At 33.3% G+C, this 17705-nt stretch overlaps 1 protein-coding gene across 1 annotated transcript in view; it reads right to left on the bottom strand.

The window, feature by feature from the left end:
* pnt (ETS transcription factor pointed) overlaps positions 1–17705 on the bottom strand; it is a 328008-nt gene that overhangs the window by 287918 nt on the left and 22385 nt on the right. The window lies entirely within an intron of this gene.

Raw genomic sequence — 17705 nt, 5'->3', positions numbered from 1 at the left:
GACATATTAGTCTACATTTTATGATAGTTTTTTTTTGGTCCGCCTCCGTGGTGTAATAGTCAGCGTGTTAAGCTACCGTGCTGGAGGTCCCGGGTTCGATTCCCTGGGAGGGTGAGAATAAATATGAGTGATTTTACACAATTAACCCCTCGTGTCTCTTCTTCCAACCCCGAGGATTCCGGCGCCCCGGAAGGCCGGTGACGACCATTCACCGACTATTCTCAGCGGAAATTCAGGATGCCGGACTGACCTGGGAGGAAGCCAAGGAGATGGCGCGTGACAGAGTGACTTGGAGACGTCTCTAGTTGGCCATATGCTCTACCTAGGGAGCAATCATAGAAAAAGAAAAAGAAAAAAGGAGCTTAATTACAATCATGTTTATGAGTTAATCGCAAATTTAGTTTTTTTTTAAACGCCCACACAAATTTATAATTACTGTAACGGTAGGAAGGTGTAGGTTTGATTATTTATGCAGTACATTTTTTTAATCAGTTTATTTATCTGAAACAAATTAGAACATCATTATATAGAACAGACAAACTAAAAATTTCAGGAATTGTAGATTAGAATAGAACGCAGTTAATTATTATTATACTAGCTTTACCCGAATTTCTGTGGCTTAGTGTGATCAAATAGAAAAGAAATAATATGGAAAACACTTTTTTTTCTATTTATTAATGCTTGTGAGGCAATGGAAATATTGAAAATGTAAAAAGCAAACAATCAGGTATGCCAAATACTTGAAAGTGGTCAGGTTAGGAGTCGTAATAATCGGCGGGTATGTATGAGGAGATGCATGAACGTGGAAGAGGCGAAGAATGTTTGCAAAGACAGAGTGGTGTGGCGTTCTATTCTCTCTGCCTACCCCTGCGGGGAAGCGGCGTGATGGTTAGTTAGTTAGTTAGTTAGCAAACAAAAAAATACAATGCTTAGTGACAATAGCCATTGAGAAGCATGCTGTCCACTATGAGTAATGTTAAGTGTTGCGTGTGTTGTTGTTACGTTCAATAGATGGCGCTGCCATATTGGTCAGTAATTATTTTTTTAGAAATAAAAACATTTGTCTCTGCTAAATAGAAGCTTTCCTAATCCAACCGTAGATGGCTCTAGTGATATCACATGTACAGTGTGATGAGATTAATGACATAAGTAGGAGTTTTAAAATTTTAAGTTTAGTATAGTTGTCAATCATGGCTTGAATGGTAAACGTTGCACGTGTGTAAAGTGATCACTCAACCAGCCTATGACAGAACATAAGCCCTATACATACTTCTTCTATGTTGAGATGTCAAAAATTATGGGAATGATCAATTACTTTATTACATTTAATGTATAAAACTTCAAATATTTGGCAATCAAACATTTCGATAAACTCCCTAAAGAAATAAAAAAAAAAGATGATATAAAAATACTTTAGAAAAAAATTAAATCTCATTACATTTAAATCTTGAAAAAATATACAAAAAAGACTATTATATCTTTTATTGTAAAACATTAAACCACGAGTGTAGGTCCCTCTCCGAGCACAAGAGCACAGTCTCTTTTATGAAGAGGCACAGCGAATTGAAATATAAAAGTTTTCCATATGTATAAATGATTCAAATGTATTATGTTTTAAATAAAAATGTAAATATATTAAATAAATAAAAAAAAATCTATCAGACTTGATTTCAACTACATTGTGTACATTACAGTGACGTGCACAAATAATTAATTAGGGTAGACAGAGGAGGTAGGTAGTAAGGAAAACTAGGTACTACTTAGTAATGTAGGGCATGTCGGCTGTCCAAACTCAAAACACAGTAAGGGACATTTTTTTGTAGTACGTTTTTTTTTGCATTTTTGGACTAAGTAGATTCTACTTAGTCCAAATATGCAAAAAAACGTACTACAAAAAAAATATCCCTTAATGTGTTTTAAGTTTGGACAGCCGATGTATTGGTTGCGTTTTTATATCTCGCGGGTAAGTCAAGATGGGCATTGCTTTTCTGCCTACATGGAAGGCACGCCCCTGTGTACATAATAAAGATATTTGACTCGTGTCAGCCGACGCCATTGCTTCGTCAATATTATGTCGCCAAATTGTTTAAAATTCAGAAGCGAATGTCTCTACAATGTCGCCATGCTAACCCACACAAATCACGTTCTGTGGCCGCGAATCACGATGAGTGAGAATATTATTATGAATAAATATGAACATCTTAAGAGGGAAGTTTACACTCTGAATCCTAATACAAACGTTGAAAAAAACTAAACTCATTCTATTTAAGGTGCCAATTTATACAGCGCCATTTTCGTGAAATATGACATCAAGGGCTTTAATTTACGATAATTTTAACATTTGAGGCGACATACGTAAATAATTATTTTCACTGAGTTTTCCCGCTACCAAATAAATTTATAAAACTATGTAAAAGAAAATTGTTTCATTCAGTCAAATACGAATAAAATTATGGAAATATGGAAGAAATAATGTTTTATTGTTATAAATTATGAATCAAACTAAAATTAAGAACTGTACGAATTTCGATGACTGAATTCAACCATCATATTTACATTTTTTAAGATTATCGAATCAAAATTCAGTGTCGTAACTGCAAAGGAATTCAGATAAGAAACGTAATTATTTTTGCGGTCGTTTTTTGCGGCAGATGTGGGTCATTAATATTGATTGAGTCTGGAACGCAGAACAACACTGTGTCCATTATATCAAAATACAAGAAATTCTTTGTTGGGGACATATCGCTCATTCCTTTCAACAACGTCAAATATAAAAAAAATCGTCAATTTTCAGTTGTGCACGTTTTCGGAATGCCCAGAAAATATAGTATATCCCAGCAAAAGCGGCATATTTTTATCTTAATATTTACCCGCTACAGGGTAGAAAGTGTTGTTTTTGCATTTTGAAGAAAAGGTATTGATCAATTATTTTTCAAATGGAGAAATTTTTCAACCTTCAGGTTTTACCTAAAAAGATTAGTTGCACAGTAAAAAGTTCAATAAGTGGCTTGACATTTATTTTTAATACATTGTATTATATTTTTAATTTTTTTTAAATCAAGTTTTTTGATATATGACGTTGTTGAAAGGAGTGAGCGATATAACGATCTTCAATTCTAAAATTGCCTCTGAAAAGGGACATTAACATTTATTTCATAACAAACTATACCCGGCCACGCGTTGCTGAGGCTAAGTCAGGTTAAATGGAAAAGAAAGAAAAGGGCATATAAAAAAACACGCCTATTCGCATACAAAGTTGTATCAAAATTTCAAAGCGATCGATGAATAGCTTGAGGTAGTTTGAGATGTAAAAACAAACTATTTTAAACGAACTAACTAACCATCACGCCGCTTCTCCGCAGGGGTAGGCAGAGAGAATAGAACGCCACACCACTCTGTCCTTGCAAGCATTCTTCGCCTCTTCCACGGTCAAGCATCTCCTCATACATACCCGCCGATTGTTTCGACTCCTAACCTTCCATTTCATGTATTTGGCATACTTGATTGTACCAAGTTTTTCAAACTATTTTACTATTTTACAAACTATTTAAAAAAATTGTATGAGTATACGAGTACATTGATTGAAGAACATCAAATAGGACATTAAAATTGAAAAATTCGATTGTTCTTTTCGTTTAAATTTCAAATATTCAAAATCCATAAACAAGACCCTACCATAATAAGACAAGTACCTACACAAAAAAAGAAGAAAAAAAAGTAAATCACCCATTTTGTATGTAACGCGGTAGTATTATAAGTAACTGTTATTCTTTTTTTATAAAATTGATGTTATAAACCCATAAACTACATTGAATACAATTTGTAGACTAATATCAGGTAATTTTGTAAAAATGCAGGTAGAACGGTTTCCAGATCGGTTGAACCTTTTGTGTGGTGCAAAAAAAAAGACCTTGGTACACAACGAAATGGAGGGTGCATGCAAAAATGGGTGTTTCCGACAGGTGGTCTTTCCACATGGCAGGCAAAACTGGCGAGTCGACAAAAGGCCTGAAGCAGTTTGAGGCTAATTTAGAAGTAGAATGGAGTGTCAAGTGTGCTTTTGCTGCGGGGTGAATTGCTATTTTGTATAATTGAGAGGATCCGGATTAGGAAATACGAACTAGCCGCAGGTGGTGCAATATTTAATTTTGGTGCAATATGGCGGTGTGAGACTTCCAGACTGATCGTTAGCTACAGCAGCAGACCATGATTAAAATACTGAAGGACATTGGTACCATAAATCAAGCTAGGACACAAAATGGTGAACCCTCTTCTAGTGGAACGGAAGGACTGCTGATTACAGTCAACAGTCAACAGTCTGCCTTCTCCTGAGGAGTGCAACATGGTTCATGATGATAGTCAACAGTCCGGCTTCTCCTGAGGAGGTTTTCTCCGATGAGCAAATCCCGAGAAGTTCCTGACTAGCCCACACTAGTTTATCCTTCCTGTTGCCAACGCAGATTGAAATAAAATATGTTTTTAGCTAGAAGAAACAAAAATCCACTGATTGATCTATAAACCTTGTACATAATAATCAAGGTAAGTAAGAAATGAAACTCCCATATTACAAAAAAACAACAGATCACCTCATCCTCTCTTCACCAATTATAACGTTTCATTCAGCTTAGGTAAAGATGAAATTTTTAAGATCAGAATAATGTTACGATATATTAAAAAGTTCTTTGAGGTGGTATGGACATGTGGAGCGAATGAATAGCGAGAGAATGACTAAAAAAGTAAAACTAACTAACTAACCATCACGCCGTTTCGCCGCAGGGGTGAGCAGAGAGAATCCAACGCCACACCACTCTGTCTTTGCAAACATTCTTCGCCTATTCCACATTCATCCATCTCCTCATACATACCCGACGATTATTACGACTCCTGACCCGGCCGCTTTCAAGTATTTGACATACCTGATTGTGCCAAGTTTTCCTCGGTCTTCCTCTGCTTCTTTTCCAACTACATTCGCCTCATAAATTTGTTTAACCGTTCTTTCCTCACTCATACGTTCCACATGCCCAAACCATCTTAACACACCTTTCTTAATTTTATCGATGAGACTTATCTCAGCCTTGCATTCCTTCCTTATTTCATCATTCGACATCCACATTTAATATATAATTAAAACGGAACTCTAAAAATTAAACGCCAAAGCTATAAAAACCTTGTAATTTTGTTTACACTAAGCAGCGATTTTGGGAAAAAAGTTCGAGAATTATAAAATATTCGGCAGGGCGATGACCATAAACAAAAGAAGCACGCCATGCAAATTATTGTACCGTTTCAAAGGTGGACTTTGATAGTTATTTATTTTCGAGAAATTAAATTGGTTCGAAAATATAAACCATATAAATTGATTTTCATTCCGTGACCAGCCTAAGGTTTTTTTATTGAAAAATGTTATGATTTGAATTTATTCGGAAATATAATATAAATGCAATTTTGAAGCACCTTTGCTGCTTCTCAAATATAAATTGTCCAAGTACCTATAATTTTATTTATTTATTTTTTATTACTAACAAACCCACCATCACGCCGCTTCCCCGCAGGGGTAGGCAGAGAGAATAGAACGCCACACCACTCTGTCTTTGCAAACATTCTTCGCGTCTTCCACATTCGTATATCTCCTCATACATAACAGCTAATTATTTCGAATCCTGACCTGACTGCTTTCAAGTATTTGACACACCTGAGTTTTCCTTGGTCTTCCTCTGCTTCTTTTTCCAACTACATTTGCCGCATGAATTTGTTTTACCGTTCTTTCCTCACTCATGCGTTCCACATGTCCAAACCATCTCAACACTCTTTCTTAATTTTATCATACGGTGTTTTGTACCATTCGAACATCTATCATACATCGTTTTGCCACACATTCGTCTGAGGAATCGCATTTCGAGGAATCATCCTTCATTTGCCAACTTCATGCTTCGCTTCCATACATAAGGGTTGGACCAGGAGTCCGTTGTGTACTGCCAGTTTAGCTTCCCAGCATTCACTCTCCCTTCTATATCTTTATCAATATTTCCATCCCTAGAAAACATACTACCCAAATATACGAAATCATCTACATATTTCAAAATTTCTTCATTTACCAATAATTTTAACCACACTACATTCATCTCTATCAAAAAAACCTCAAAACGTGATTTTTTTAATTGCAAATTTACAAAATTTAAAAAGACATTTGTCCTCACCAAAACGTTACATTTCCATTATAAATGATTTTAAGTAATCAGGAATTCTGGCTTGTAAAATTGTTACGTTTTGGTGAGATTTAATGATTCCATATTGGTTTAACACAGAATTGGTCATGTTTTGTTGCAACTTTAATTAAGATTTCGATAGAATACAGTAAACATAACAGATTTGCATTTAAAGGATTTTTTGTGCAATATTGGAAATGTAACTTTTTGTTGAGGACCTCCACATTTGTTGGCAATCACCGTTATTCGTAATTTTGAACGAGCATTGATGAAAATCCAACATGTCTGACAAGGCTCATAAAAAATAAAACGCTAATCTGTGTGTACGTTTAAATCAGTACTGTTTGTTTATCAAATGACTATGCGGAGAGCGCAAACATAATTTTCGTGGAAACAGTGACGTAAGAAACCATAAAATTTTATATTCTCTTATCCCGGGGTTCGGGCAATGGAGCAAAACGAAAAAGTAATTCGGAGAAATTCAAAGAGGCCCTTTGACGTTTCCAGAACACCGCCTCGCGCGCGATGCGATACGTACAAGGTTCACAATTCGGCATGTTCATATCGCTCACTCCTTTCAAGAACGTCATAAATAAAAAATCGTCAATTTGCAGATATGCATGTTTTCGGAATGTCCAGAAAATATACCCAGCAAAAGAGGCATATTTTTAACTTCATATTTACCCGCTACAGGGCAGAAAGTTTTGTTTTTGCATTTTGAAAAAAGGTATTGTTTAATTATTTTTTTAAATATACTAAATATTTTTCAAATGGAGAAAAAACCTTCAGGTTTTACCTAAAAAGATCTGTTGCCCAGTAAAACGTTCAATTAGTGGCTTGATATTTATTTTTAATACACTTTATTATATTCTTAAACTCTAAAAACTATCTACTGAAAAATCAAGTTTTTTGATATATCGCTCATTCCTTTCAAGAACGTCCTAAATAAAAAAAACTTGATTTTTGAGGAGAACGTTTATAATGTTTAAAAGTTTAAAAATATGATACACTGTATTAAAAATAAATATCAAACCACTTATTGAACTTTTTACTGTGCAACAGATCTTTTTAGGTAAAACCTGAAGGTTTTTGTCCATTTGAAAAATATTTAGTATGTTTAAAAAAATAATTATACAATACCTTTTCTTCAAAATGCAAAAACAACACTTTCTGCCCTGTAGCGGGTAAATATTAAGTTAAAATATGCCGCTTTTGCTGGGATATAGTACGTTTTCTGGGCAATCCGAAAACATGCACAACTGAAAACTGACGATTTTTGAATTATGACGTTGTTGAAAGGAGTGAGCGATATGTAATACCATCATGTTTGAGAGGAACAATGTATGAAACGTTAACAAAAGTTTACATATGAATGACTATTTATGACTATTTATAAGAACACAGTTATGGTGTTAGTGAGCTATACCATATAATTTTTTATTGAACAAGCATATTTAAAACCATTTGACTGATTACTTTTACTGAACATTTTATTTGGAAAAAGTGCAGGTTTTTTTTTAAATTTCTGGTAATGAAATAATGCATAACTGCATGGAATTAAATAACAATATTTTCCATATTTTACGATAAGTAAAAATAGACTGAAAGTAGACTGAATGCAGTCGAAATGCGATCTCTCAGAAGAATGTGCGACAAAACGATGTATGATAGATGTGCGAACAGTGAAATAAGGAAGGAATGCAAAGCTGAGATAAGCATTATCGATAAAATTAAGAAAGGTGTGTTGAGATGGTTTGGACATGTAGAACGAATGAGTGAGGAAAGAACGGTAAAACAAATTTATGAGGCAAATGTTAGTGGGAAAAGAAGCAGAGGAAGAAAGAAGCAGAGAAGCAGACCGAGAAAAACATGGCACGATCAGGTATGCCAAATACTTCAAAGTGGTCAGGTTAGGAGTCGTAACAATCGGCGGGTATGTATGAGGAGATGCATGAACGTGGAAGAGGCGAAGAATGTTTGCAAGGACAGAGTGGTGTGGCGCTCTATTCTCTCTGCCTACCCCTGCGGGGAAGCGGCGTGATGGTTAGTTAGGTAGTTAGTTACGATATTTATTGAACGGTCCATCAAACCGCCTCCCTTAGTTTCTCCCTCTATCTCATTCCCTAAACTCTCTTTTTCCTTTGCCCTCCTTATTATCATCTTTTGAAATATGTGTTTTTTAAATGTCAATTTGTAATTTATGATTTTTCTTTAAATGTTCAAGTACCCTCTGATTGCAAACATTGGACATTGAAAGCTGTCCCACCGCATGCCCAGATCTGATACAGAAGCATCTAGGCTTCCTAACAGATCTGCTCTTGCAAAGCAATTTTTTTGTTTGCTTGAACTAACTTGCGAAATTTACAACAGCTATTTATGGTATCAAACGTTTTGATCAATATCACTAGTCTGTTTTCGGTTGGTTGGAAGATATTGCTTTTTAGCAATCAGCCCGCCATTGCGCTTATTTCTTTTCTGTACATAAAGTTTAAGCTTACTAACTAACTAAGCATCTTTGCAAACATTCTTTGCCTCTTCTACATTCATGCATCTCCTCATACATACCCGACGATTATTACTACTCCTGATCCGGCCGATTTCAAGTATTTGACATACCTGATTGTGCCAAGTTTTCTTCGGTCTTCCTCTGCTTCTTTTTCGAACTACATTCGCCTCATAAATTTGTTTAACCGTTCTTTCTTCACTCATACGTTCCACATGTATATTTATGTATATTTCTGTATGTTTATGTATATTTATAAATATATTTTTAAACTTCTTACCTAGAAAAAAAAATCCTTTAACCACCCTCATTAATTCCTCTCCTTTCCTTCTCCATCCTTCTAAATCTATTATTGTATATAATGCCCTTTTTTTAATCTCTGAATGTTTTTTAATAGTTTTATAACATAAATGTGGAATTGTTTAATTGGCTTTTTTTTTTTTAACGTAACTATTTTTTGTTAATGAAATGTAATGTCTATTATTATTAATGTAACTATTGATTATTATACCTTTTTTTTATATGTAAGCTGTACAATTCCCGAATATATAAAAATAAAAATAAAAAAATGTCCAAACCATTAAAGTTTAAATAAATAATAATGCTAATTGTCCTTCACCAGGATGACGAAATTAGATAATAAAACAAACATGCTTCCAACGACTCGGGATTTGAAACATCTGGGTTTCTGGAAATGTTTCCATATACTGTATTCGTAACAAGACGACAGGAAAGATGCTGGCAGAAGTGTGTGTATGTGTTTGAAATTCTTCGTTTTTCATTTTTGATGTAGCTGCTCGTTTTCAAGGGAACTGCATTTTGCCTTTGTGCTAAGAAACAAAGTGATATGATACAGAAAGCAGAGATCGAGTTCATTTGGAAAGAAAATAATAGTAGTCAATCTGTAAAACTAAAGTTTTATTTTATTTCTCATGACCCTCCGCCTCCGTAGTGTAATGGTCAGTACGCTCAGTTACCGTACTGGAGGTCCCGGGTTCGATTCCCAGGGGGGGTCAAATAAATATAAGTGATTTTTTCACTCTTATATTTAATCAATATTACCTTGGACCGGTACCGGAAGCGGAGGGCTGATCACCTTTCCTTCATGTGTTAACGATCAAGATAACACTGGGTTTATATGATGCAGTGCCCTATGCACCATTGGGGTGCGGATAAGGGTTTGAATGAATGAACATCTCAACAAAGATGAAGAAGAATATGAAAGTCTGGGCATTTACGGGGCTTACGACCGTCATAGGCCGGTTCAAGTGATCACTTTACACACGTGCTACATTCACCATTTGACCGTCATAGGCTGGTTTAAGTGATCTCTTAAACCAGCCTATTTGGTGAATGTTACACGTGTGTAACATTCGCCAAATTCTACCCATGTTTAACAACCACACTACTCAAATTCTTGGAAGTTCTATATACGAGTAAATGATCCAATTTCGAAACATTGTGCTTGAATCACTAGAGACATCTATTGGTGTGATGAAAAAAGCTTTTAATTGAGCAGAAACTCTCATTTGTATGTGAGGTCCGAACCCTGGATTTTAATCACATACATGAGAAACGCCAGAAAATATCCTTTTCATTTTATTATTTGAGCTTATAATATGACCAGTTAATTTATTTACAACATTTTGTTCTGCAAAAATGTCCAAATATTTGTGAACAAGTATTTGGACACACTAAAATTTTTGTTAATTTATTTTATTTTATTTGGAAAGAGAATAACATTAGATAACTAACTAACTAACTAACCATCACGCCGCTTCCCTGCAGGGATAGGCAGAGAGAATCGAACGCCACACCACTCTGTCTTTGCAAACATTCTTCGCCTCTTCTACATTCATGCATCTCCTCATGCATACCCGAAGATTATTACGACTCTTGACTCGGCCGCTTTTAAGTATTTGACATACCTGATTGTGCCAGGTTTTCCTAGGCCTTCCTCTGCTTCTTTTTCCAACTACCTACATTAGGTATACTGTAAAAATTATGTTTTTATTTTATTTTACACTATTTGTACTCTTGGAAAGAAAATAACGAAAGTTTGAACTAGGCACCCAATTATTATTATAAAGTATAAGAGCAGTCGTGCGTCGTAAGAGAGATAAAGCATAATTTTAATTATACTCCAAACGTCTAAACTCATAGGGCTGTAGCTAATGTCATATGAAGTTATATTTATGACCAGCGAGTGCATACTTTTAATTGGGAGTTATGAAACGGACCTAATTAATAAATTTACTGGCATATGACAGAGCCAATACAAGTAGAAGTTAATAATATTCAATTGATGTGTATGAATATATGTCGGGTTGTGGTCCCGTGGTTAGTGTCGCGGACTCTTGAGTCAGAGTTTCTCGCTTCGAACCCACTCTACCACAATTTGATACCTATATCTAATTTCATTATCATTTCGTACACCATATGAAATTATGATTTAAAAAATATGATTTAAAAACTCCTAAATGTCAACTCCGAAATAAAAATAAAAAGTGTTTAAAACAAAGTTGTTTTTAATTTATAAAGTTTTTAAAATGTGCCACAAAGTATATGCGAAAAACATTCAAGAAGTATTTATTTATACATTATAAAAAATATATATTAAAATTAAACGGTCATTTAAAGGTCACGCAAATTCTCAATTATATTCGAAATGCACTTTTAATTGCTATTAAGAAGGAAAAGGGGTCTTGAAAATTTAGTTAGAGACGGTATAATCAATTTACTACCAGCCTGCAAGACCGTGAAGTTTCAGATTAAAGCGCAGACAATAAATTATTGCATAATTTTCACGGACCATCTCAATCCGTCGGGTAGTAAAGCTTTGCAAAAAGTTGCAATGAAAATAATATTATGCGTTTTCAGGAATATTTCATCAATGCAGAAGCAATCAATCTGCAATCAAGAAACAGCTTCTACCCCCTCTTCATCCTTCAACGTCCCAAGGACAAAGCTCTAAAATTTAGAATTAGCTTCACATATGGTGTTTGAAAAAGATGTGGAATGCATCGAAACACGTGTCACAAAAGATTGGAATAAATCGTGGTATTTACCAAGTAAAATTAAATTTAAAAATAAATAAAATATAAAATTAATGACCGCGTGATAATGTCTAGTCGTAAGGTATTAGAAAATCTACCTAATTAATGGTTAATGCTGGAACCGTTAAGACGATTGATAAGGCTAATGTTAGGCCCTGGAATCATTAAGGTCTCGAGGGGCAAAACGTTTAAAGCCCGGGAGACATTCAAGTTCATTAACTCAACAACAGCTGCTAGTTTATTATTAGAAATTTAAACGTAAAGACCACAGAATTTTACAAATATGTTTTTAAAATAAAACATTTTTATGAGACCACTTTTCAAAAGTGCTTTTATACTAATGTTTTATTTTTATATTAAAATCGAAATGTTACTAAACAAAGACAATCTTAAATTTATAAATGTGAGTGTTTTTTTCCAATGGGAATTGCATTTATTACTTACCTTGCTTATAATGTACAAGGTTTATAGATCATTAGAGGGATTTTGGTTCGAAATAAATATGTTTTTATTTATATCTACGTTGGGAACAGGAGGGATAATCTAGTGTGGGCCAATCAGGAACTTTTCAGCATTTGGTCATTGCTGGGAGGAAACCATGTTGCACTCTCAGAAGAAGGCAGACTGTTGACTGTCATCAGCAGTCCTTCCGTTCCACTAGAAAAGGGTTCGGCATTTTGTGTTCTAGCTTGGTTTATGTTACCAATGTCCTTCACTATTTTTATCATGCATGATACCACCTCTCGTGACAGTCCCTTATGAACTACCACGAATCCTCGGCTCACCGAGGATCCGTGACAGTTCATAAGGAACCACTCATGGCTATATTCTAACATTAATAATATTTTCATCAATTGACTCGGGAGTCACTTTGTGGTAAAACCTATCCATTTTTAATTAAAAAAAATATTTTTTTTTTAAAATTACCTATAGTCCAAGTGACTCTGAAATCTAGCTACGGCTTATGCAACACCGTTTATCATGTCCCTTCTCAGGCTTCAAAATTATAAGTTTCATAGCCTATGCCTACTCGTGAGTGGATTGACTCTTTATGTTTAAAGTTACTATAATTTCATGTAATTCATGAGTGAAAATTCTAGGCAAAAACACTCGCTTAGAATTTACATTTTTTTTTAAATAATAAAAGTTGTAATTAATCACTTTTAAAAAATTACTTAGTAAATATCACTTTTTATTAAAATCTACTGTGACACGTGTTTCGATGCATTCCGCATCATTTTCAAACACCGTATGTGAAGTTAATTCTAAATTTTAGAGTTGGGTCCTTGGGGCGTTGAAGGTTGAAGAGGGGGTAGGAGCTGTGACTTATTTTTATTTATTTATTTATTATTTTTTAACAGCGGAAACATAGACAATAGGGGGGAGGCTTTAGTCACTATCGTATTGTTAATTATGGGTTTATCATGATTTATATTTTTGTGAATTTCCACTGTTTCAAAATGTTGCAGTTTATTACTTTTCGTATGATTTTTTTTAAAGGATTTTTATTTTTGTTTTTTTTTTATTTTTATTTCTTATCAGTGGGAACATAGACAATAGGGGGAATGCGTTAGTCATTGCCATATTGTTATTTATGGGTTTAATTTATCACTAAATTATTTGTTGTCGAATTAAATAATTCGTAATGCTTACGATGCTAGACTAATTGTTATCAAATCATTATCGGATTATGACTGTTAAATTGAAAAAAAAAACAATTTTTGATTTGAAGACCTCCTACGTAAATCGCTTTACATTTTTATATCACAAGTCAAAATATAACCACGATTAAGTCTGTGGGAAAGTTGATATCGATTTACAGATAAATCCCGGACTTCTCGGAATACAAATATTACAGTCACCAGCATTTTAAAAATGTAAACCAAATGTATTCTAGTGATTCCGGTCATCAATGAATATTCCAAACTAAAATACGCATAAAATATGAGTAAAAATAAAAATATAAATGAGATAATCCAGATTTGTACTTGGACCCACTCAAAATGTTGTAAAAAATTAACTGGTCAAATTAAAAGCAAAAAAATGAAAAGGTTATTTTCTAGCGTTTCTCGTGTATGTAAATATAATCCAGGATTAGGACCTCATTTATATATAAATGCATGAGTTTCTGCACAATAAAAAGCTTCTTTCATCTCACGATAGATGCTTCTAGTGAAATTCTAGTCAATTCAAGCACTTGTTTCAAATTTAAACAATATAAATAGAAAATATTTATTTTTTGCCTAGAATTTTCACTCATGAATTACATGAAATCATAGTAACTTTAAACATAAAAAGTAAATCCACTCACGAGTAGGCATAGGCTATGAAACTTAAAAAGCTGAAGCCTGAGTAGGGCCTAATAAGCGGTGTTGCATAAGCCGTAGCTAGATTTCAGAGTCTTGGACGTTAGGTAATTCAAAAAAAATCAATTGGTCTGGGTGTTTGGGATGTATTTTTCACATTTACCTTCCCTATCCTTACTATCCTACCTGCAGACAAGCATTTAAAATAGACGCCTTGCGGGGTCCTTTCCTTTAAAGAAAAAACATCGATTTCCAAATAAATCTTAGACTTCCCGGAATATAAACATTACAGCATTTTCAAAATGTATACCAAATGTATTCTTGTGATTCCGGTCATCGATGGGTATTCCAAACTAAGAGATGCGTAAAACGTGAGTAAAAATACACAAAGATCGGGCAAATAAACGAGAATCGCAAAACGTCAAAATAAACTGGTCGAAAATAAACAAGCAATAATGTCGGCAAATAATATATTTACGATTTTATTAATAAATTGACAAGTTGACTTACTGACACATCACGGTATCAGGGAAACACCCTTTCGATGTTTATGTGGAATACATGACTTTTATATTCTCAGAAGTCTTAAAATTAGATGTCAATAAAATATGCTGAAATAAAATTGAAATATTATCATTATTTTTATGTTATCAGAAACCGAATCATATAAAAGTAGATTTAACATTTTATTTTATTTATTTTTGCTTGGTAAACACAAGTTTTTATTAAAATCTATTGTAACACGTGTTCGGGTGCATTCAGCATCATTCTCAAACACAGTTGTCTAATACGGTGTTTGATGATGATTGAAACACGTGGCTGGTTGGTTATTACTTGCTGGTTAAAGTAATAACTGTATACACGTGTATAATTCATACGTCACTTTGTGCGTGAGTTCGCGGCAGCATCTATGGTTGATTTGAGTAAGCCCTTTATTCAGCAGAGACACTTTTACTATGTATGCAAGGTCATCATATTTACGAAGCTTATATTTTGACCATTTTTTATGTTCAAATATCGCTCACTCCTTTCAAGAACGTCATAAATCAAAAATCGTCAATTTCCAGTTGTGTATGTTATCGGAATGCCCAGAAATTGTACTATATTCCAGCAAAATAGGCATATTTTTAACTTAATATTTACCAGCTACAGGGCAGAAAGTGTTGCTTTTGCATTTTGAAGAAAAGGTATTGTTCAATTATTTTTTAAATATACTAAATATTTTTCAAATGGAGAAAAAACCTTCAGGTTTTACCTAAAAAGATCTGTTGCACATAAAAAAGTTCAATAAGTGACTTGATATTTATTTTTAATACATTGTATTATATTTTTAAACTTAAAAAACGTTCTCCTGAAAAATCAAGTTTTTTTATTTATGACGTTCTTGAAAGGAGTGAGCGATATGTAAAATAAAAGGTATAATTAAAAATGGAAATTTTCGAAAATCGCATTATATTGGAAATTCAGGCAAGTAACTAGAAATATAAGAATTATAGTAGTTGTAAAATATCTAACCTTAGTAAGTGGTCCATCACAAATATGCTTATTTTAATAGTATTGTGTTTCATTATAATGTTATTCAAAATACAGTACAATAAAAAACAAAACAAAAGCGTTTCTTTGGAGACGCAAACTTTGATTCATATTATTATACAATTTCTTATTATAATACCCTGGCACGGTTGGTATTTGGTACAGTACAGACATAATACTATGTAGAGTCATATAAACAATCTGAATTTGAATATTCTAATTTTATCTCAAGCCCAGGTGTGTAGCGTGTAGAGTCGCTCCATTTAAATCGACATTTTCGATGATCGATCTTTCCGATTTTGAGACATACATACTTAATATTGATATCGACGTCAATTTAATTTGATATGGACATGTTTATAAGACACATTTTCATGTCATTAGCCATAAAAAGCATTAAGTGTTTTTTTTTTTTAAAGTCTGTATTGTCTAGTTAAAAACATTTTGATTATATTTATTTTTTGTCAATGTTCAACTAGACTCTAGTTAAACAATGACAAAAAATTAATATAGTCAAAATGTTTTTTCAATACCCCGCATTTACATTTTAATTAAATAAATAAATAAATAATCTTGGATGATTTATATACAATAGCGCCATTTTCGGAAAATACTACCGCGTTCGTAAAATGTTCCCTCCATTTAAGTTTTTTTTTTTAATTATAATTATTAGACAGTCCAATATCTATCATCGTCATCACATATTAAATAAATATTAGATTGTAAAAATCACGAATAAAGTAGATGCTTTTATTAAAATACATATTTATTGGATGCCTTAGAAAATTCTCCTTGCCTTTTACGTACGTAAGGATTTATAGCACATTTAGTTTATACGTCATAAAAATGATAGTGGATGTATATAGTTCATAATAAATAATAATAAAATGAATAAATTTGATCCCTAAAAACAATACAATAGATACAATGGATTCAATATCTTATATCAATCAAGACATCAATCAATCCTATGTCCCAAAATGAGAAATAGAAATTACTCACAGGGAATATTATATATATGACTTATGTATGTAATATGTTTTGAAAAATATAAATATATATAATAATAATAATAAAACCCTTGTCAGCACCCCAATGGTGCATAGGGCACTGATTCATAGGAACGCAGTGTTATCTTGATCGTTTACACATGAAGGAAAGGTGATCAGCCCTCCGCTTCAGGTACCAGTCCAGGGTAGCATTGAATAAATATTAAAGTGAAAAAATCACTTATATTTATTTGACCCCCCTGGGAATCGAACCCGGGACCTCCAGAACGGTAGCCAAGCGTGCTGACCATTACACAACGGAGGCGGACGATATATATATATATATATATATATATATATATATATATATATATATATATATATATATATATATATATATATAAATAAAAGATTTGTCACATAGCTCATTTATTTGTCTAATTGTCTTGTCGTATTTTCTAAATAAGACACTATAGAATCCGACAGATCTTTATGTCCTTGCCTCATAAATTTTTCTAAACTGAATACGTTATTTTGCACATTATGTTTCCTATTTAAAACTTTATTTTAAAAAAATGGATATACCCACACTAAATTAATGCAGTGACGTTACTCTTGAGTGCGAATGGTCATCTTGTATTTACTTTCAATGAAGATAATTCTGACCTCACATACTATTAAAGAGTTTCTGCTTAATAAAAAGCTTCTTTTCATCTCACCAATAGATGTCTCTAGTGAAGTTTTAGTGATTCAATAATAATGTTTCAAAATTGGTTCATATATATAGAACTTCCAAGAATTTGAGTTGTGTGGTTGTCAATAATGGGTAGAATTGGTGCATGTTACACGTTTGTAAAGTGATCACTTAAACCAGCCTATGACGGTCGTCAGCCCCGTAAATGCCCAGACTTCCATATTCTTCTTCATCTGTGATGAGATGTCAAAAAAATAATAAGATAATTCTGCATCAATCTAATGCTGTATAGGAATCAGGTTTGTATAAGGAATATAAATTTATATAGATTTTACTCGAATCCTGCAATCGATTTTCGCCCAGAATCAAAATCCCTATTAGTCTTCGCATAATTATACTCGGAAACAAAATCTATTTC

This window comes from Brachycentrus maculatus, unplaced genomic scaffold, assembly GCF_059751285.1.
Source record: "Brachycentrus maculatus isolate JH-2025_06_01 unplaced genomic scaffold, ASM5975128v1 h1tg000104l, whole genome shotgun sequence".
Classification (NCBI taxonomy): domain Eukaryota; kingdom Metazoa; phylum Arthropoda; class Insecta; order Trichoptera; family Brachycentridae; genus Brachycentrus; species Brachycentrus maculatus.
This window is presented reverse-complemented; position numbering and strand designations above follow the sequence as displayed.